Below are 22,052 nucleotides of genomic sequence, written 5' to 3' on the forward strand. Positions count from 1 at the left end.
GATTCCTCTCACATAGTTTATGTCCATGGGTCATACATATAAGTTCTTTGGCTTCTCCATTTCCTATACTAGTCTTAACCTCCCCTTCTCTATTTTGTACCTACCATCTATGCTTCTTTTTAAATATTTTTTATTTTAATTGTTGTTGCAGTACAATTTTCTTTTACTCCCATCCCAACCCACTGACCCAGCCCTCCTCTATCCCCTCCCATTTCCACCCACACCTAGTTTTTATCCATGTGTCCTTTATACTTCGTCCTGTAAGCCCTTCCCCTTTTCCCCTGAAATTCCCTCTCCTCTTCCCTCTGAACACTGTCAGACTGTTCTCTATTTCAGTGTCTTTGGTTATATTTTGCTTGTTTCTTTGTTTTGTTCTTTAGGTTCCTGTTAAAGGTGAGATCATATGGTATTTGTCTTTCACCACATGGCTTATTTCACTTAGCATAATGCTTTCCAGTTGCATCCATGCTGTTGCAAAGGGTAGGAGCTCCTTCTTTCTGCTGCATAGAATTCCATTGTGTAAATGTACCATAGTTTTTTGATCCATTCATTTACTTATGGGCATCTAGATTGCTTCCAACAATTGGCTATTGTAAATTGTGCTGCTATGAACATTGGGGTGCATAGGTTCATTTGGTGTTTGGGGGTTCTTAGGATATAATCCTAACAGTGGAATTGCTGGGTCAAAAGGCAGATCCATTTTTAGTTTTCTGAGGAAGACCCATACTTTTTTCCATAGTGCTTGTACCAGTCTGCAATCCCACCAACAGTGCACTAGGGTCCCCTTTTCTCCAACCTCTCCAACACTTGTTGTTTGTTGCTTTGTTTATGATGGCCATTCTGACTGGTGTAAAGTGGTATCTCATTGTGGTTTTAATTTGATAGCTAGTGATATTGAGCATCTTTTCATATGTCTCTGGATCCTCTGTATGTCCTCCTTGAAGAAGTGTCTGTTCAAGTCCTCTGCCCATTTTTTAATTGGGTTGCTTGTCTTCTTAGAATGGAGTCATGTAAATTCTTTATATGTTTTGGAGATTAAACCCTTGTCTGAGGTATCATTGGCAAATATGTTTTCCCATACAGTTGGTCCTCTTTTTATTTTAATACTGTTTTCTTTAGCTATGCAGAAGCTTTCTATTTTGATGAGATCCCATTTGTTTATTCTTTCCTTTATGTTCCTTGCTCTGGGGGACGTATGAGTAACAAAGTTTCTGCGTGAAATATCTGAGATTTCCCTGCCTATGTTCTCCTCTAGGACTTTAATGGTGACATGGCTTATGTTTAAGTCTTTTATCCACCTTGAATTTATTTTTGTGTATGATGTAAGATGGTGCTCGAGTTTCATTTTTTGCACATAGCTGCCCAGTTCTCCCAACATCATTTGTTGAAGAGACTGTTTTTACTCCATTTTATGTTGTTGCCCCCTTTGTCAAATATTAATTGGCCGTAGAGACTTAGGCTTATTTCTGGGCTCTCTATTCTGTTGCATTGGTCCATATGTCTGTTCTTATGCCAGTATCAAGCTGTTTTGATTACAGTGGCCTTATAATACAGTTTGATATCAGGCATTGTGATCCCTCCTACTTTGCTTTTCTTTCTCAAAATTGCAGCAGCTATTCGGGGTCATTTATGGTTCCATATAAATTTTTGAAATGTTTGTTCTATGCCTGTGAAATGTGCCATTGGTATTTTAACAGGTATTGCACTGAATCTGTAAATTGCTTTGGGTAGTATGGACATTTTGATGATGTTAATTCTTCCAATACATGAACACGGTATATGTTTTCATTTGTTTGTGTCTTCCTTAATTTCTTTCTTCAGTATTGTGTAGTTTTCTGTATACAGGTCTTTTACTTCCTTGCTTAAATTTATTCCTAGGTATTTTATTTTTCTTTTTGCTATATCAAATGGGATTTTTTTTTTTATTTCTGCTTCTCTTGTTTCATTGCTGGTATACAAAAATGCCTTTGATTTCTGGATATTGACTTTGTATCCCACTGTTTTGCCAAATTCATTTATTAGGTCAAGCAGTTTTTTGGTAGGGTCTATAGGAGTTTCTATGTACACTATCATGTCATCTGCAAACAATGACAATTTTGTTTCCTCCTTTCTGATTTGGATGCCTTTTATTTCTTTTCCTTGTCTGATCGCTGTGGCTTCCAGTACTATACTAAAACTTGCAGTACTATAGTCAATAAAAGTGGTGAAAGTGGACAACCTTGTCTTGTTCCTGATCCTAGTGGAAAAGATTTTAGTTTTGCTCATTGAGTATGGTGTTGGCCATAGGTCTCTCATATATGGCCTTTATTATGTTGAGGAATGCTCCCTCTATTCCTACTTTGCAGAGTGTTTTTATCATAAATCAGTACTGTACTTTATCAAATGCTTTTTCTGCATCTACTGATATGATCATGTGATTTTTGTCTTTGCTTTTGTTTATGTGATGCATTACATTTACTGATTTGCGAATATTGAACCATCCTTGCATCCCTGGGATAAATCCCACCTGGTCATGGTGTATGATCTGTTTAATGTGTTGTTGGATGCAGTTTGCCAGTATTTTGTTGAGAATTTTAGCATCAATGTTCATCAGTAATATTGGCCTGAAGTTTTCTTTCTTTGTCGTGTCTTTCTGGTTTGGGGATTAGGATGATGCTGGCTTCATAAAAAGAATTTGGGAGTGTTCCATCATTCTGGATTTTTTTGGAATAGTCTGTGGAGGATAGGGGTTAGCTCTTCCTTAAATGCTTTGTAGAATTCTCCTGTGAAACCATCTGGTCCAGGGCTTTTGTGTGTTGGGAGTTTTTTTATTACTGCTTCAATTTCTTTTGTTGTTATTGGTCTGTTCAGGCTTTCTGCTTCTTTTTCATTGAGTTTTGGAAGGTTATATTTTTCTACAAATTTGTCCATTTCACCTAGGTTTTCAGATTTCTTGGCATACAGTTCTTTGTAGTAATTTCTTACAATCCTTTGCATTTCTGTGGTATCTGTTGTAATCTCTCCTCTTTCATTTCTGATTTTGTTTATTTGGATCCTTTCTCTCTCTCTCTCTCTCTCTTTTTTATATGAGCCTGCTTAAAGGCTTGTCAGTTTTGCTTAACTTTTCAAAGAACTAGCTCCTGGATTCATTGATCCTTAGAAGTGTGCTTTTAGTCTCTATGTCATTTAATTCTGCTCTGATCTTGGTTATTTCCTTCCTTCTGCTTGCTCTGTGCTGTTTTTGTTGTTGTTCCTTGAGTTCTTGTAGATGTAGGGTTAGGTTGTTTGTTTGAAACGTTTCTATCTTTTTTAGGTAGGCCTGTAACACTATGAATTTCCCTCTCAGGACTGCCTTGGCTGTGTCCCATAAGTTTTGGTTTTATGTGAGTTCATTTTCATTTGTTTCCAGAAACTTTTTGATTTCTTCCTTCATTTCATTCTTGACCCATTCATTATTTAATAGCATGCTATTAAGTCTCCATGATTTTGAGTGTTTTGGGTTTCTTCCTTTGGGGGTGGTTTCGAGTTTCAGTCCTTTGTGGTCAGAGAAAATTCTTGGTATAATTTCAATTTTCTTGAATTTGTTGAGGCTTGCTTTGTGTCCTATCATGTGGTCTATCTTTAAAAATGTTCCATGTGCATTTGAAAAGAATGTGTATTTTGCTTCTTTGGGATGAAGGGCTCTATATAAATCAGTTAAATCCATTTCCTCTACGGCATTATTCAATGCCCAATATCTTTGTTGATATTTTGTTTGGAAGATCTGTCCATTTTTGACAGTGGAGTGTTAAAAACCCCTACTATAATTGTGTTTCTGCCAATATCTTTGTTGAAGTGCTCTAAGATTTTCTTTATGTATTTGGGTGCTCCTATGTTGGGTGCATATATATTTACAATGTTTAAGTCTTCTTGGTGGATTCTTCCCTTGAGTATTATGAAGTGACCTTCTGGGTCTCTTTTTATGGCCCTTTTTTTGAAGTCTATTTTGTCTGACACGAGTATTGCTACCCCGGCTTTTCTTTTCCTGTCCATTTGCTTGGAAAATTTGTTTCCAGCCCTTCACTTTTAGCCTGTGTATATCTTTTGTCCTGAGGTGAGTATCTTGTAGGCACATATGTGTTGGTTATGCTTTCTTATACATTCAGCTATTCTATGTCTTTTGATTGGATCATTTAATCCATTTACATTTAAGGTTATTACTGATAGGTACTTATTCATTGCCATTTTTGTACCTATGTGTTCTCTCGCTCTCTCTCGCTCTCTCTCTCTCTCTCTCTCTCTCTCCTCTCTCCTCTCTCCTCTCTCCTCTCTCCTCTCTCTCTCTCTTTTCCCTCTTTTTCTTAAAGCAGGCCCTTTAGCATCTCTTGCAGAGCTGGTTTCGTGGAGGTGTATTCTTTTAGACTTCTTTTATCTGCGAAGTTTCTTATTTGGCCATCTATCTTGATTGAGAGACTTGCTGGGTAAAGTAGCCTTGGTTGCAGGCCTCTGGTTCTCATTACCTGGAATATTTTTTGTCATTCTCTTCTGGCTTGGAGCGTTTCCATTGAGAAGTCAGCTGCTAACCTTATTGCGGCTCCCTTGTATATTACTTCTTGTTTCTCCCTTGCTGCTTTTAAGATTCTCTCTTTGTCTTGGTATTTTGCCATTTTAATGATGATATGTCTTGAAGTGACCCTGTTTGGGTTCCTCTTGATTGGAACTCTCTGTGTTTCCTGGATTTGTTTGACTTTTTCTCTCCTCAAATTAGGGAAGTTTTCCATCATTACTTTTTCAAATATGTTTTCTATCCCTTGCTCTTCTTCGTCTCCTTCTGGTATTTCTATTATCTGGATATTATTACATTTCATATTGTTTTGCATTTCTCTTAATCCTTCTTTCTTCTTTTTGAGCCTCTTTTCTTTTTGCTGCTCCTTCTGGGTGATTTCTCCTATTTTGTTTTCTAGCTCACTGATCCAATCTTCTGCTTCATCAATCCTGCTTTTGATTCCTTCTACTGTGTTCTTCAGTTCAGAAATTGTATTCTTCATTTCTTCTTGGCCCTTGTTGATAGTTTCTATTTCCTTTTTCATGTTGATATAGTTTTCAGTGAGCTCATTGTAGCTTCCCTGTAGTTTCTGGTAGCTCATTGTGAGCTCATTGAGCTTCCTGACAATTATTGCTTTGAACTCCATATCTGATAGTTGAGTTGTCTCTATTTCATTTAGCATTCTTTCTGAGGCTTCATCCTTTCCTTTCATTTGGGGATTGTTTCCTTGTCTTCACATTGTTTGTGAGACTCTTCTTGTTGGCCTCAGCTTCTTAAATTGATCTGTTCTGGCTCCCTGGGTTTGTGGTGTGAACTTCTTCAGTAGAATAGCAGTGAGTTTCAGTGGTGTAGTTTCCTTGATCTCCTGAGCTCACTGGTCTTGGGCTGTCATTTAAGTTGGCTTTGCGTTTGCCTTTGGGTTTTGATTGTTGTTGAGTCTTTCTTTGGTGGTTCCTTCCCACCAGCTGGTTAAATGAGGGCTGGAGGTGGAGGAGGAGGGTAGACTCTGTCCACCACCTCCTGTATTTTGTTGTGCTGGTGAGGGCAGGTTGTGTTGAAGTTGGTTCTTCTGTGTGTATAAGGTTTAAAGAATTCTCTCTTGCTCTTGTTCAGTTGTTCGTATTGGGTACTGTCTCTACTGTTTAGTTGTATTTCCAGATAGGTCTTGGATTGAGGTTTGTGTGGCTTCCACTCCCTCCTTCACCTTCTTCTGTTGTTATCTTTTAGTGGTTCCTTTGTTGTTGGGTTTCCTCTTCCAGTGGGTATCCTGGTGTTCACCGCTTCTACCTAAACTTTTTTGTGATCCGTTGGAGGGGGAAGGCAAAATATTTTAAGACAGCAAGAGAGTATTCTATGATATTTACATTAGCAGCCAGAAGAGAAGAGATAGGAGATCCTTTCACTATGTATAGTATTAACCGTGATTTTCCACCTAGCTAGCTGATTTTTAGAAAGAATGGAAAGAAGATAAGACTCTTGTTGGGAAAGGAAGGATTGTGAGTTGGATGTATAAAGTAGTGTGGTTGTGGGAGTTCAGATTCTGAGGTAAGGTGAGAGTAAAGGATAGTAAATAAATGTAGTGTGTGAGAGAATAGAGTTAATCACTACAGTAATAGAGTTCAGGAAACTGTGAAGTGGGCTAAGATCTGGGAGGGCTATTTACAATTACATGGAACAGCAATTATTTACAATAATATTAGAGCAACAATCATATGACAGAACCTATGAGATCTAGATAACAAGAATAGGGAGTATAGAATCTTGAGTAGTGTGATAATGGGACACAGGTGAGGTGAAGGACAGTACATTAGCAATACACTATGAAAGACAGAACAGGGGAAACCTGCCAAGTGATACAATATACCAGCCTAGCAAAACATACTATACAGAAAAAAGAGGAATACAAAAATAGTATTTAAAAAGATGTAAGAATAATAGAAACATAATAATAACACAAATATGCAATAACTTGCAGGTTCTCTAATGGCAGAGTGAAATTTGTCTCACTGTCCCAGCTGTTGTGATTCCCCTTCTTTGGGTTCAACTCTGGTCTTTTCACAGATCCAGGTTTTTATCTCACTTGTAGGTATTTAAAAAATAAAAATAAAAAAGGCAAATGAAGGAAGGAAGAAGAGATAAAATTGGAGGAAAGAAAGGAGGAAGAAATAAAACAAGAAAGCAGGAAAGAGAGGAAAAAAATTAAAAGAGAATAAAAAGAATAAAAATTAAAAAATTAAGAACTGTTTAAAAAAATAGAATAAAGTGTCCCAGGTTCGATTCCCAGCCAGGGTACATTCCTGGGTTGCAGGCCGTAACCCCCAGCAACCGCACATTGATGTTTCTCTCTCTCTCTCTCTCCCCCTCCCTTCCTTCCCTAAAAATAAATAAATAAAATCTTTAAAAAAAAAAATAGAATAAAATTTAAAAGTCTCTTGGTTTCAAAGTGGCCAAACTAGTTTTTCTGGTTTTGCTGGCTGCAGCAGGCTGGGGGGTGACTGGTATGGCTTTTCTTCCTTCAGAATCGGCACTTGGTCAGTGGTGTTCACTGTCTGGGGAGCTATCATGGCTCTTGGGCCCTGTGTCCTGGCTGTGGGAATCAGTTCTTTCTGCAGAGTTACTGCTGTGGACTGGGGTGCTGCGATGGGCTTCCACGTGCAAGCTAGCGCATACCCATGGCCAACCACCTCACCCTTGCCATCGCTATGGAGGTGTGCAGTTCCTTCACTCAAGCACAACCCTCTGTGCAAACAGGATTGCTGCCTGGCTGGGTGGCACGGAGGCCGGCGATTGCTGTAGGAGAATTCCCCAAACAGTGTCTCTTTTCACTCCTTCCTCTTGAGAAATTCCTCCTATTCAAGCCTGCCGTTCCATAGGGCGGCCTGGCTTCTCCTGCAGCCCAACTCTCCAGCCTGACTGGTGACTGTGGGGGTCAGGGTCCGTTGTGCGATCCAACCCCACTGGTTTCCACAGACTCTGAGGGTGCTCACAGCCCTTGTGTGTTTGCTAGCAACTGGGTTCCTCTCAGTGCCACTCAGACCCTGTTTGGCTGGGGAGGGAGCAGTTGTCCTAGCTTTCTCCCAAGGACTCTGTGGCAAACTCGGCAAAGGGAGCTGGTCCTGGGGCTGCAGCCCCCTGACCCCACGCTGGTCCCTCGGACCCTACTGTATTGCAGCACTCCCCTCACTGACTGTTTTTTTTGGTTCTGCCACAGTCCTTGGTTGACGTGTGCCCACCTGCCTGCAGTGAGCACGGAACGCTGCGGATGGCTCGTCAACACGTGAGAAAACATACACAGGGACAACCAGGTCCTGTGGGGAAGTAGGAACAAAATGGCCACTCTCTCTGTTGGGGAGAGTGCCTCATTCCCCCTCTGGAGAGGCTTTTTATTAGTTTTGTTTGAATAAGAATTCAGGTAAAGCTCATTACTCATTGCTGAGAAGTAAGGATCAAACAATAGATAACAAGAAAGTCTGAGGGCCTATTTTGAGTCAGGGTCAAAGAGCTGTAAAACTTTGAGGAACAAACTTACATCTTCCTTGGACCCTTATCATTCAACTGTGAGCATTCTAAACAAAGCAGGTTTCACAGGATTTTACATATTCTTTCTAAGGCCTGATCACCCAGGGAACCCGCCCTTTTCAGCACAGAGCTGCACCACCCTGTCATTGTTTCAGGCTTAGGTGGAGCAAGGGAAGTAAGGCAACCAAGAGATAAGGAGATTTTCTCCCAGACAATGAGGACTCAGGTTATGTCAAAGCCAAGGAGCAAGGGTCCATCACCCCCTTTTGCTGTAGCCCCCAAAGTCCTTCCTTGGGGTCCTCCCACGTGATCGTGCCTGTCTTAGGTCATTCCCCCCTTGGGGAATCTTACCCGTCACTGGCTAACTGACCAAGCACTGGGGTTCAGTTATGGATGAAGCAGCAGAAGCAGCATTCCTGCCAGGGAGATAAGCTTTTGTCTCCTTGCTGGCTTATGGTCCAAGGCCACTCCCTCAGCCTTAGCCTTGGAGGGGGTTACAGCTTCTGATACCAGGAAAAGCAGTTCCCAACACTTGGTCCCCTATTTTCACATATGCTGAGGTGTGTTGGTTGCTTGCTCCTCCACTCTGTAGATCAGCCAAGATTCTCTCCTGTGTGCAGAGGGAAGCCAAATCTGCTCCTTCCTACTCTGATGCCATTTTCTTTCCCTCCATCTATGCTTCTAATTCCCTGTATATTTTCCTGCATTCTCCCCCAACAGCGCCGATAACCCTCCATGTGATCTCTATTTCTATGAATATGTTCCCGTTCTCATTGTTGGCTTAGTTCGTTTTTGTTTTTGTTTGTTTTGTTTTGTTTTGGTTCAGTTGTTGATAGTTGTGAGTTTTTTGTTATTTTACTGTTCACAGTTTTGATCTTTTTTTTCTTAGATAAGTCCCTTTAACATTTCACATAGTAAGGGCTTGGTGATGATGAACTTCTTTACCTTGACCTTACCTGGGAAGCATTTTATCTGCCCTTTCATTCTAAATGATAGCTTTGCTGGATAGAGTAATCTTGGATGTAGGTCCTTGTCCTTCATGACTTGGAATACTTCTTTCCAGCCCCTTCTGGCCTGCAAGATTTCTTTTGAGAAATCAGCTGATAGCCTTATGGGAACTTCTTTGTAGGTAAGTGTCTCCTTTTCTCTTGCTGCTTTTAAGATCCTCTTCTCTTTAATCTCGGGTAATGTAATTATGATTTGTCTTGGTGTGTTCCTCCTTGGGTCCAACTTCTTTGGGATTCTGTGAGCTTCCTGGACTTCCTAGAAGTCTTTTCCTTTGCCAGATTGAGGAAGTTCTCCTTCATTATGTTTCCAAATAAGTTTTCAATTTCTTGCTTCCTCTTCTCATTCTGGCACCCCTATGATTCAGATGTTTAAATGTTTAGATGTTAGAATGTTTAAAGTAGTCCCAGAGGTTCCTAAGCCTCTCCTCATTTTTCTGAGTTCTTGTTTCTTCATTCTGTTCTGGTTGAATGTTCCTTTCTTCCTTCTGGTCCAAATTGTTGAGATGAGTCCTGGTTTCCTTCCCTTCACTGTTGGTTCCCGGTACATTTCCCTTTAGTTCACTTGCATAGCCTTCACTTTTTCATCTATTTTGTGACCATACCGAACCATTTCTGTGAGCATCTGGATTACCAGTGGTTTGAATTCTGCCTCTGATAGACTGGCTATCTCTTCATCACTTAGTTTTATTTTTTTTTTGGGGGGGGGGGCTTTGATCTATTCTTTCATTTGGGTTATGTTTTTTTTTCTCCATGTGCCTGTTACATAGTAAGGATTGGAGCCTTAGATATTCACCATGGTGGAGCAACCCACTTCGCTGCATTGTAATGCTGCATGTGTTAAAGGGGTCCAAGAGGGAACTATGCTGCTTGCTCAGCTCTCCACTTGCTTTCAGTCACATCTCCCACTACCTACAAGCAAACTGGGCCCTTCTGGTGCTGATTCCCAGGTGTGTGATTTTGTGTATGTTCTAGGACCTTCTGGGTCCCTCTAACAAACTCTCCTGTGGGGCTGGAGCTTCTCCTGCCTCCTCAACCCCCACAGGTTTTTTAACTCAGAGGTTTTGAAGCTTTATTTCCCTGTACTGGAACCCTGGGTTGTGTTGTCTATCTTACTTCCCAGTTCTTCCTCCTGGTTTATCTGCATGCAAATGTGGTACCACCCACTCCACCAGCCCTTGCCTTGCCCACCCCGGTCCTCCAGCTGCCTCCTTGCTGTGAGTCCACTCCACCCCAGTTGCTCATCTCCGCCCCTCCTACCAGTCTGGATGAATATTTCTTCTTCACCTCCCTGGTTGTCAGAGTTCCATACAGTTTGATTTTCTGGAAGTTCTGGTTATTTTTTATTTTTAAATTTGTTGTTGTCCTTCTTTTGGTTGTGAGAGCAGGCAAAGTGTATCTACCTATGCCTCCATCTTGGTCAGAAGTCCAGAAATTGAAAGTTTAAGTGATACAGACAAAGCCACAAAGGTAATGGATCCAAGTTTCAAACAATCTTACCCCAGAGTCCAATCTCTTATTAACTAAATTTTTCCATTGCTCTAGTCCTGTGCTCTCAAATATAATGTTAGGTGCCCCTAGAGTTAATTATGTGTTTCCAAGGCACTTAGTGAAGGGAGTTTCACTGGTTGGCTTGTTCAGTGGATGTTTTAAGTATCAATATTGTGTTTGGTATTGAGGGTGGTACAAACATAGGCCAGTTCTAACCCTCATCTGACTTTCTTCACAGGAACATATCAAACACTCAACCATAGAAAGTGCTTCACTGTCTCTCTAGGCTACGGAATGAGGGATGTGAAGCTATTGACTTCTAATCAAAGAAGGGGGACACATCAATGGGTGTGTGTCCAACACCTTGAATTGGTGATATTAAGATTCCACCACTCCACTTCTGGTGGTCAGTTGGATTTATTAATTCCATTTACCTCAACTACTTTTGAGAGGATGCTTTTCAGTTTCTTGTATGTCTGAAATGCATGCAACTGTTTTCTTGAAAAGATAAAGTTCCACATAAAAGAGCAGATCATTAACTTTGGGGATAGAAGACAAGGGAAATTACAATGTAACCTGTTTTTTTGGATATAAAATCAACATAATCATAGCTATTGGTTTGGGTGTTTGCTATATGTCAGGCACTGCTCTAAACACCTTTTATGTACTTAGCACATTTAATCCTCACAATAAATCTATGAGGGAGGAATAATTATTTTCAAATTATCATGGGTTTCTAGATAGGTTCAGAGAGATTATAGATTGTGTCTAAGAGTCATCACTTAGTCAGCCTTACCCCACTGGCCAAACTCTAACCACTTAAGTGTCCTTATTGTCTCTAGTAGGTTGGAAAACATGAGAGATAACATCTCCTTACATGTCTCGATGGGGAGGGGACAGGAAAGGGAACTGAAAGAGGAAAAACCTACTTAATATTTGCTGAGCTCCAAGTACTGTGAAGGCAATTTATATATCTAAAAGTCTTTAAGATAACAATTATTTTAAAAATATTTTATTTATTTATTTTTAGAGATGGGAAGGGAGGGAGAAAGAATAGGAGAGAAATATCAATTTGTGGTTGCCTCTTGTGTGCACCCTACTGGAGAACTGGCCCACAACCCAGGCATGTGCCCTGACTGGGAATTGGACCTGTGACCCTTTGGTTCACAGGCCAACACTCAATCCACTGAGTGACACCAGTCAGGGCTGTTTTTTCATCTTACATTTGAGAAAACTCAAAATTCAAAGTTAAACTCGGCTTTGAATCGAGTTATGTTCTTCCCACCATTCTGGAGGGTTTATGTAGGAGACCCTTCTTATTCCATAAGGTATCTGTCATCCATGGTAACATTTAAATTCTATGCTGATTTCCTTTTGATAAAAAGCATATGTCCTAGAACCCTATTTTTGTAGACTTAATAATGAAAGTATATTTGCTACAGAAAAGAAAATAAAGATGAATGATATGGTAAAATAAAAGGTGATTCACTGGATCCAGTTGAAAGGTAGTGCTTTTCAGGGTTTTGTGTCTTGTTCTTCACTCTTTCATTAGTTCACTCTATCAGTAAGTGAGAAAACTACTTTTTCTTCCTGGAATTTAGTTTCTACAGTGGAAGAGTTGGATGAGATGGTCTCAGTGTCCTTATTACCATACAATTCTATGATGGTTTTAAGGCCAAATTTCATAGGGTTTGAGCTTTAAAAGGCCCTTGAGAGGATTGTTTTTATCTCCTAATCTCCACAATTTTATAGACCTATACCAAGCCCCCACATTTCTTGAATTCTTAACTCAGCCTTATAGTATCTTTAATTTCCAGTGTTCCCCTAATACCACAAACAAGTATCCTATCTGAAACATTTTTGTATTATACAAGACTAAATAACCCACTGAAAAAATGCTTACTCAGTCAATGACCTCTCATAGGGAGACACAGGACCATCATGAGCATGGGGTCTGTGCTACCAGGTCTCACTTCAACATTTTAATTATGATATCTCTCTGTCTAAAGCATAGACCTGACCAGGTCACTTTTCTGCTTGAAATATTTTAATGACTCCATCCAGTTTATAGATTCACATCTAAGTTGTTCTTTCCCTCTCCTCTTGGTTTTGTCCTTTGTGCCCAGCTCCCCTTGGACTCACCATGCTGTTTCTCACCTTTGAGTCAGTGCCCTCTGCCTAGCATGCCTGGACACCTTGCTAGTTCTTCAGTTATTATGTCTCAGTTCTAGTGCCACAGCCATCAGGCCATTTCCCTCAAGCTAGATGCGTGCACTGTTTTGTTCTCCTGGTGATACATACCATTCCCTCCCTTTATATTGCAATTCTCTATTTTGTCTGTGCTCCTACCAAACTGGGAGCTTGTTAAAGAAACAAGTTCTGTGTCTTAATTATTTTTTTTATTTCTAGTACCTTTCATGTTCTTTGGCACACAGTAGGTGCTCCATAAATGTTTGCTGAATAAATGAGTACATTGACCCCTTAGTAATAAAAAACAAACAATATCTAATTGTTAAAACATTCTTCTTTATATTCAGCTGACATTATCTTCTTTGTTGGTTCAACTTTTGACCCTGGAGTTTACTGAGAATAGCTCCTTTTCTTCCACCACAATACAACCTTGTAAGTGTTTGGTTAAATCTTCCATTCTTTAAGCTAAATATCTTTTGTTTTCCCATCTAGGCTAAATATGCTTAGTTCTTTCATGTGTCTTTCTTTGCCTAGCTCACACATCTCCTCACCTTCCTGGCTAGCCTTTCTTGCTTGTATTCTAGCTGACACTAGTCTCTCTTACAATGAGATGCCCATGTCAGAACTCAAGATTCTAGTAATTATTCCAAGTGGCAAGCAGCCCCAGAGGAACAATCCCCTCTTCTGTCCTGTATACTAAATGTAAATGTTTCTTTAAAGTTGTATAAGATAAAAACTGACTTTGGTAATATACATTTAATAAAATATATGTACAATAACCATACATATAACAAAATATATTAATATATTTTAAATATAATCAAATGTAAGTATAACAAAAATAAAAAGTTCTTAGTGTTTTAGCTTATAAATCTCTTACAATTAACACTGGAAGGGGATAAGAACAGAAGAGGAAACTCAGAGTGGTTATATTACCTTTGAAAAGGCTTAATAAGAATGTGTCATAGCACCTTTGGCCCCATTTATCATGACAACTGAAATGATAATGGAATAAACTTTCATTAAATTAGACAAACAATAGCAACAAACAGAAAGAAGATTAGTGGTAGGAAATAGCTTAGGGCTGGGGAGCTTGGGAGGAAAGTGGGAGTGACTGCCAAAGGGTATGGGTTTTCTCTAGAGGATAATGAAAATGTGCTAAAATTAATAGCGGTGATGGTAGCATACACTGTGAAAATATAAAAACCCACTAAATTGTATGGTATCTGAATTATTAATATATCTCAATGAAGTTGTTTTTAAAAATCTAAAAAAATTCAAACTTTAATAAAAAGTGCATGGTGGAGACATGATTGGATTTGGACTTATGGTAGAGTTGTTTAGAGCAAGCACCATGTTCTAAACTGCTGGCTACACATCGATGACCCCTGGGTCCTCTGTGAACTTCTTGAAACAAAGTGAAAATTGTACTTGCTTCTAAGATAAAGGTACTTGATTTTTATTATGCTCTCAAAGGAATCCTTGACCCCATAGAAGTTAAGAATAATTGTGTTAAAGGTAGACTTGACATTGAGCTTGTAGTTAATTCATACACCAAATTCATTTTTTCATATACTGCTCTTAAATATCTTCCTTCATATGTGTAACTGGTTTCCTGGACCCACCTTAAGCCCAGAACACTTACATCTGCTGAATTTGTCTTAGTAGTTCCATCTGTTTCGAGGCCATTTCTTTTCATCAGCACACCTCTACTAACATATTTGCTATTTGCTTAAATAATATGATCAGCATTCTCTCTTGATCTTTATTTAAATCAGTGCTGAAAATGAGGGCTGACTTAGGGGACAGTAATAGCTATGAAAGTTGTTTGCAAAATCTGTGTCTCCTTTGCATTTCACTTCCTCCCAGGTTGCTCAGGTTTCTCTCAGGCTGAAAGAGTATTAATGTCTAGATAATCTGCTGTTCTCAACCAGCAGCAGCCTGACTGCACCTCTGATTCCTGATTTCTGAACGTCCACTCTTCATGCTCTTTTCATGAGGCTTTGTCTCACAGTAGGGCATTTTTTCTCTTGGACTGTTACTCCACAGGCCCTTCTATTAAAGGTCTTCTAGTTAATTGGGAGTTGTTTTCTTCTTGCAACCCCTTTGAAGCACATCTTATTTCCCTCCTAACCCCCCAGTGGTTTCTGAAAAACCCAGCTCACACCTGGTATCAAGTCACAGAAATGAGAACAACCCCAATTTCTTTATTCCTTAGTGTTCAGGCCATTTTAAATAAAAATACAACTCTGATATTAAATGTGGGACAGATTGCAGTTTTTCTGTTTATTTTCCAACAGACTTATAATATGGGCTGCATCTAGGCACATTAATGAATGCCTTTCCAGAATAACATTTCAGTTTCAAAAGAAAAAATTATCAATGGCTTTAGATTTTTCTGTAAGCTTTAGAATGATTTCTTATCTTCTGTGTGATTGACAATAATCTATGTTTTTTGCACAATTTTTAATCTTTTGGATCTCCTATCTACCTTTTTTGATCTCTAGTTTTCCTCTTTGCTAACAATAAGTATTGATTTTATATTCATGATTTATAGCTTTTACTTTACTTCATTTTTAAAATCCTCACCATAGAATATGTTTTTATTGGTTTTAGGGAGAGAGAAAGGAGAGAGAGAGAGAGAGAGAGAGAGAGAGAGAAAGAAAGAAACATCGATGTGAGAGAGCAGCATTGAGTAGCTGCCTCCCTCACACACCCTGTCTAGGATCAAACTTGCAACCTAGCCATGTGCCCTGACTGGAGATTGAACCCACAACTTTTGATGTGTGGGGTGGTTCTCCAAAAAACTGAGCCAGCCTGCCAGAGCATTTTATACCCCATTTTTCAAAGTGATCTTTTTCCATCTGCTGATTGATTCTGATTCCCACATTGAATCACCTCCTCCAACTTTCTCCATTAGCATTGTGAACAATTTTCCCTCAAGCTTTATGTGAATCATGTCATGTTTTTGTCATTATTTAGAGATTATGTAAACGTTGGCTCATGATAACTTTTAATAGCCTTCAGTGTCAACCCCAACTTCAATAGCAAGGAAATGCAAAAGTGGCTCCATAGCAACCACCAATTTGCTTATTCTTTTCTAAGTTAGAGGACACTTGGCACTTTGGCCTTTATGCTGGGGAATTATAGAATACATGTTTTAAATGTTACTGTTCCTAAGGCTGTTTTTCAAAATTTTTATTATATAGTTGGAAAAAGAGACCCAGCCTTGGATTTGAGTCTCAGCTGGATCACTTACTAGTTTTATTACCTTAGGTGCCTCATTTTACCTCTGCGGTCCTCAATGCCCCCACTTTTAAAACTGGGTGGCCATGCCCACTTTGCTACTGATGAGGGACTATTTTTAGGAATGATTGAGATGAACTGTGTGAAGCACTTTATAAAATAGAAGACAGTATAAACTCAGGCAAAGTAGAGCCAAGAATTATATACTCTGGTCATGCTCAATATCAATACTTTAATTTCTGTAATTAGAGGTTTTTGAATTCCTGTTTATGCTCACAAGCCTCAGTGCCATGTCCCATTTCTTTTACTCAGTCTCTTCCCTGAGTACTCACTCAGGAGCTGGTCCCTGCTTTAGTTTTCATTCAACTTTTAGCTCTTCCCAGAGCAATCAGTGCTCTAGCCTTATCCAGGCATTCTTGGTGGACAGCATCTTACATATGGTAAATAGCATCACTTTTCCTGTATGTTTCATCTCATTTATTATTTGCCTTGATTCCAGGTTTATTCTTGGGATTTGCTTTGGTCCATGGGATAGGAGTTGTGATGGAAGCAGAGCCTTGAAACTCTGTTTGTGACTGGACTTGCTTGCTCATGAATTTGTTAATACCATGTGGGAGGACTTCCAGCCAAGATGGAGGTGTGGGTAGATACACTTTGCCTATTCATACAACCAAAATAAGTACAATAACAAATTTAAAAACAAAAAATAACCAGAACTGTCAGAAAAAGGAACTGTATAGAAATCGGACAACCAAGGAATTAAAGAAGAAACATTCATTCACACTGGTAGGAGGGGCAGAGACTGGCAGCCTGAGGTGAAAGGATGTGTAGCAAGGTGGCAGTTGGAGAACTGGGCAGGTGAGGTGGCAGCTGGTGGACTTCATAGCCCAAAGTTTGTGTGCAGATAAACTGGGAGGAACAACTGGGAAGAAAGACAGACTGTACAACCCAGGGTTCCAACACAGGGAAATAAAGCCTCAAAACCTCTTACTATAAAAACACATGAGGATTGCAGCAGTAGTGGAAACTCCTAGCCTCATAGGAGAGTGTGTTGGAGAGACCCACAGGGTCCTAGAACATACATAAACCCACCCACCCAGTAATCAGCACCAGAGGGCCCAAGTTGCTTGTGGGTAGTGGGGGACATGACTGAAAGCTGGTGGAGAGCTGAGCCAGTGTCCTTGTTCCTTCTCAGACACCTCCCCCAATACAGGGCCAAAATGCAGCAAAGTGGGTTGCCTCACCATGGTGAATATCTAAGGTTCTTCCCTTTACTATGTAACAGGCACAGGGAGACAAAACAAAACAAAACAAAACAAAACATGGGCCAAATGAAAGAACAGATCAAAGCTCCCCCCCCCAAAAAAAAATAAAACTAAGTGATGAAGAGATAGCCAGTCTATCAGAGGCAGAATTCAAACCACTGGTAATCCAGATGCTCACAGAAATGGTTCGGTATGGTCACAAAATAGATGAAAAAGTGAAGGCTATGCAAGTGAACTAAAGGGAAATGTACCGGGAACCAACAGTGAAGGGAAGGAAACCAGGACTCATCTCAACAATTTGGACCAGAAGGAAGAAAGGAACATTCAACCAGAACAGAATGAAGAAACAAGAACTCAGAAAAATGAGGAGAGGCTTAGGAACCTCTGGGACTACTTTAAACATTCTAACATCTAAACATTTAAACATCTGAATCATAGGGGTGCCAGAATGAGAAGAGGAAGCAAGAAATTGAAAACTTATTTGGAAACATAATGAAGGAGAACTTCCTCAATCTGGCAAAGGAAAAGACTTCTAGGAAGTCCAGGAAGCTCACAGAATCCCAAAGAAGTTGGACCCAAGGAGGAACACACCAAGACAAATCATAATTACATTACCCGAGATTAAAGAGAAGAGGATCTTAAAAGCAGCAAGAGAAAAGGAGACACTTACCTACAAAGAAGTTCCCATAAGGCTATCAGCTGATTTCTCAAAAGAAATCTTGCAGGCCAGAAGGGGCTGGAAAGAAGTATTCCAAGTCATGAAGGACAAGGACCTACATCCAAGATTACTCTATCCAGCAAAGCTATCATTTAGAATGAAAGGGCAGATAAAATGCTTCCCAGGTAAGGTCAAGGTAAAGAAGTTCATCATCACCAAGCCCTTACTATGTGAAATGTTAAAGGGACTTATCTAAGAAAAAAAAGATCAAAACTGTGAACAGTAAAATAACAAAAAACTCACAACTATCAACAACTGAACCAAAACAAAACAAAACAAACAAAAACAAAAACGAACTAAGCCAACAATGAGAACAGGAACATATTCATAGAAATAGAGATCACATGGAGGGTTATCAGTGGGGGGGGTGGGGGCGAATGTACAGGAATGTACGGGAAAATGTACAGGGAATTAGAAACATAGATGGTAGGTACAAAATAGATAGGGAGAGGTTAAGAATGATATAAGAAATAGAGAAGCCAAAGAACTTATATGTATGACCCATGCACATGAACTAAGGTGGGGGAATGATGGTGTGAAGGGGATAATGAGCAGAGGGTAATAAAGGGGAGAACTAAATGGGATAACTATAACAGCACAATCAATAAAATAAATTAAAATTAAAAAAAAACTCTCAATATTCTTGTCTATAAAATGAAAAGCATAATTGATGTACCTCACTAATGAGGGTCTCATGACATTGAGTGAGGTGATGCTTGTAAAGGTTTTAGTACCAAGCAACTTTTCAATAATGTGATGATGATGATGATGATTTCAATGTAAAAATGACTAAGTACTATGCAATGTTGTACTGCTTTAATTTGCATAAACAAGAATTCACTAAAGGAGAGATCAGTGTGGAACTAGGCATAATATGCACCGTCACTTCCAGCAGATATTTCTGAGGCTCAGGTAGGAAATAGGTTGTGAGCCTGACCTTAGAGAAAGGATAGGTTTAGATTTGCAAGGGACACTTCTCATAGACAAAGAGGCTAAAGAATATGATCCCTGAATATGCAGAAAACACAAGAGTGAGTAGATCAACAGCCAAAAGTTTGAGTAAGTGCCAAAGGTGGTAGAAAAGGGAACATTTTAAAGTTTAGTGTGGAAGTGACAGGCGACTTCAAAAAAGATGAGTTACTTGGTGATAATAACTGACTGATCAAAAAGCACAGTGTGGAAGGTAAACACAGCCTTTAGTGGCAGACAGACCTAACTCTGACTCTTAAGACATATACCTAAAATTTGTAAGCCTCACTAGTTTCATATTTGCTATCAAGATATTTTCACCTATTTGCAGAATTCTGAGGAGGACTAAATGATCTATTGAAGGTAAAAGAGTCACCTCAGGGTCTGTCTCAAAGTCAGCTAGTATGATCATCTAGTGATACCCCATGAAAAACACTGAAAGGAATAATATAAATTCACCTGGACAAATATCTAACTGCTGGACAATCAGAGAAATCTTGTCTACCTTTAATGTCCTAAACTTCCTTACTGGTTTCTGTAGATATGTCAAAACCTACAGTAAATCCCAGCTATCATCATTATCATTGTTTAGACAGAGCCTTAATTATCTCATTTAATCCTCACACAATACTAGACAAAGATAATTTTATTTGCCCCAGATTAAAAATACAAAAGTTTAGGTTTAGACAGATTAATCCCTTGTCTAAACTCACAGACAGAATCAGGATTTGAATCAGGGTAGTTTGACTCCAAAGACTATATGCTTTGTGTATCTCTATAGACAGCTGGCAACCACTTTGAAACCTTTACACGTTTCTCCTGACCTGGACCTGCTGTGACAGCACAGACCCACTATCTGGATTCAAAAAAAGAAAAACAGCCCTGTAGGAAAAATGCACATGATTAGGTATGTGGCTAGACAGAGGACTCCTACAAATTTCATTTAAATCTTTCTCTGTAGTTTAATTCTCATTTTCATTCACAGCAAATAAACCCTTGCACTTAAGGGTGCTGCAGATTTGGCCCCTGCTGCCAGAAGTGCTTGTTGGAGATGTTGTCCTATAATGGCAGAGACAGAGTGCCTCCGAAGAACAGAACCCTTAAGAAACAGGTTTGATTTTGTCAAGTGACATTAATTGCAGAACCCAGACTAGCACTATCAATTGCAATCTTGTCTAGAAGAAGAAGAGCTTGCCTTCACAGGTACTACTTAGAAACTATTTTCTCCTTCTGGCCTAAATAATTGAAAATTAAATTCAAGAATGTTACAGAAAATCTGAAGAGGATTCAGTGAAGAGCAGAAAAAAGATTGAAATATAAAATTATTGGTTCTCAATTTGTTTTCTTCTCATCTGTCTCCATAATCCTCTTCTCTGCACATCTCATATAACCAGTGTAACCTCCCTGACCCTAATTTCTCAAAGGGAAGATGGGAGAGAGAGGTAATGAGAAAGGGATAAAATACGAGGAAGGAGAGTAGAAAAGGCACAGAGGAGAAAAGGGAAGAAAGAATCAGGGAGGTAGGTGTCTATATGTTTGAGGTCTTTGTGAGGTCGAAACCCAGATAGCTAGAATAAAACAAGAGAGCAGGAAATATGGAAAGGTCTCAGGATTTTGGCCAAGGAGCATCCTTGTGTACTGACAGGGCCCAAGAGAATGAGTGGGTTTCAAGTGTGTTGAAATAAAAATACAGAGGTTTCTTGCCTTACAATGGGGTTACATCCCTTTGTAAAAGTTAAAAAATAAGTAAAAAATGCACTTAATACACCTAATCTACCAAACATCACAGCTTAGCCTAACCTCTTTCTACTGAATGTGAATGGCTTTCTTATTATCATAAAGTCAAAAGGTCATAAATCAAAGCATCATAAGTAAGGGACCGTCTGTATTAAAAACCAAGAAATGAAAGAAATGGGAGAGATATACCATGCATCACTCATGCTGTTGGTAGCTAAACATTCACCAAGAAACCTTGTGACACCTCCCCCAGACACAGGGCATCTTGCCCTCTGGGCTCCCTTGGTGTTAGTCATGTTGTCAAGTAAGAGGAAGGCAGACCCCCAGCATAGGGCTGATCACACTACAGTGTGTATTTATTTAGAGCTGTACTGAGAGTCTTTGGGGCAGATACTATATTCTATTTGTGTGTGCATATAGTTGATCTCTAATAAATGTTGCTGGAAAGAAGGGAAGAAAAGTAGGAGAAAGGTCAGGGAAGGAAGAAAGAATGGAGTCAAAGAAACATTCAGGAAACAACCCCTCCTGATCTCAATCAGCATAAATCAACTCATCCTTTCAAATCTAGCATATGCTCACCCTGATTCATTATCAGGAAAGAGGGAGAAAAGGCAAGTGATTCATATTACATCTTTTCACTAAAAGTTTGAAAATTAGCAACTACCAATACTGTGAATAACTGAAACTCAAAGGCAGATATTATTATAGCCAAAAGCAGGTCCGGCTGCCTGCTTCTAGGAAAGCCAATACTCAAAAGGAAAGTGGTTTATTTAGGGGTGCCAGCCACCTGGAAGATGGAGGGCTCATATCACAAAGCCCATCTCCTGCGAAGATGAGAGACTCTGGACTCAAAGCCCATCTCTACCTCATGGAGGCAGAGTTTTTTATAAGGAGGGAGAGGGGAACAGAAGAGATCAAGGAATGGAGTTGAAAAGTTCTCTACATGCAGATCAGCACAGTCCATTCTGTGAAGGCAAGTGGTAGGTAGTCCAGAGTGGATCATCCTGGTTTAGTCATCCTGGATTCACATCATCCTAGCCCCATGGATGGAGGTCAGCAAATCTCCCGGAGCTGGGATGCATAAAGGTTGAAGTCTTTATCTTTTGAAATTAATTCCTAGGATTCTTACACAAACATGTTGTTCATCTTCAAGCTACCTATTAGTCAAGAGTCAACACTTACAGAAACAATGTCAAAAGAATAGTGGGGTGGGTTACAGTTTCCTACCATTACAATTTTCCACTATTGCATTATGAATTTAATAAACCATTATCTCTAAAGTAATTGTTCTAAGTAAGTTCTTAAAAATGGTTTTGTGCCTTTTATAGCCTCATCTGTCCCATGCTAAAATACACTCAATGCAATATTTGCCTTTGAAATCTTAAGGCATTTCGATTAATTACTAAAAA

Source organism: Phyllostomus discolor, chromosome 3, assembly GCF_004126475.2.
Source record: "Phyllostomus discolor isolate MPI-MPIP mPhyDis1 chromosome 3, mPhyDis1.pri.v3, whole genome shotgun sequence".
Lineage (NCBI taxonomy): Eukaryota > Metazoa > Chordata > Mammalia > Chiroptera > Phyllostomidae > Phyllostomus > Phyllostomus discolor.